Source organism: Drosophila albomicans, chromosome 2L (genome assembly GCF_009650485.2).
Source record: "Drosophila albomicans strain 15112-1751.03 chromosome 2L, ASM965048v2, whole genome shotgun sequence".
Taxonomy (NCBI): Eukaryota; Metazoa; Arthropoda; class Insecta; order Diptera; family Drosophilidae; genus Drosophila; species Drosophila albomicans.
In genome coordinates, this window is record NC_047628.2 from 28,146,242 (window position 1) to 28,147,793 (window position 1,552).

Genomic DNA, 1,552 nt, shown 5'->3' on the forward strand with positions numbered 1-1,552 from the left:
TTTAGTTCTTGCGGTCCTCGTCCACTGTGTGATCTTTATCTGGTCTCAGAAATTTTTAGGGCTCCATCGACGACGACGACGTCGACGACGTCCGCTAGTCATTTACATTTGCCTCAAATGGGAATTTCAAGTTTCGAACTTTGTGCAGAGATTTTTGTGTTTTATTTTGGCGACCGCCGTCGTTGTCGTCGTCGTTGTCGACGTCTGACAGTTGGAGCATTGCAAAGTGATCGTTAAATCACGAATATTTAATTGTCTTCATCACCTGAGGGTGGTTGAAATTAGTTTGGACTTGGCTTAAAACATTTCTTCTTCCAGCTCGTTGCTCCATTTGCAGTTGTTGTTGTTGTGGTTTCTAGTCGGACTTCGTTCGTAATGGGCTTGTAATGGTTTCAACTTTCAGATGGACCCACTTTACTTAAAGCCAGTGCCCTCGGACACAGGCTTTAAAGGTCTGTTTTCCCGTTTCAAATTGCATGCATAGATTTGGCCTCTAATGAGTCGTCAACCTCGCGACATTAAGTGCTAATTTTATGGCGATTGATTGAATATCCCCGTAAAACTAAGGTCAAGGAATGCCACAAAACGAAGCGTGAAAAATGCAAAGGCAACACTTACCAAAAGCAGATTTAAGCGAGATTGAGAAAAGGCTTTATTGCTATTTTCCAGCAACAAAAAAGATTCGTTGAACAAGTCTTGAATGAGCAATTGTGAGAAGACATTTAGTACTAACAATAAAGAAAGCTAAAGTCGAAAGCGAAACAGTGCGGTATTAATTTTAAAATATACCAAATTAATATACCAAAAAATATTAAAAATATACCAAAGGATATAGTAGGTATATTACATAAATGCAATCTATACCACAGAGTGTAAAATTTGCCGAATTAATATACCGCAACAATACTAAATATATACCGAAAGTTATATTTAGTATATTGATATAGTACGACATGCAAAATAAACTATACACCAATTGCAATACACCAATAATTATAGCGCAAATATACTAAATATATACCGAACTCTATATTTAGTATATACCGAACTCTATATTTAGTATATTAATTTAGTATATACATTCAAAGCCGAAAGCTGGCTAGCACTACTTTTAAAATATACCATATTGTAAGCCAAAGTAACTAAGACCCCTAGTAAGTACGCATTTTTTCATATTAAAGTATTTCTATAATTTCTACAATTTTTATCCAATCAAACCGAATCAGTTATATTTGTATTAATGATTCAATTACAATTAAAAGACCATCTTCAGCTGCTGTTATTTTCAGCTTGATTTGCTGTGAACTTTGATGTAATATTCTCTGAATTTCCCATGTTTTGATCACACCTTGCCGACTTTTCCAAGCATAGCTCATAATTGATAAACTGTTATGGAAGAACAATTCAATCGACTTCCCACGCTTAGCTACAAAATGATTTGTGTTAGTCGCTGTGCATTAACCATAAAAACACTTCACTTACAAAACAGAGCAAATATACAGAGAGTGAGGGCTGTAAAACAATTAACGATTGACCCCTCTCAACGAAAATC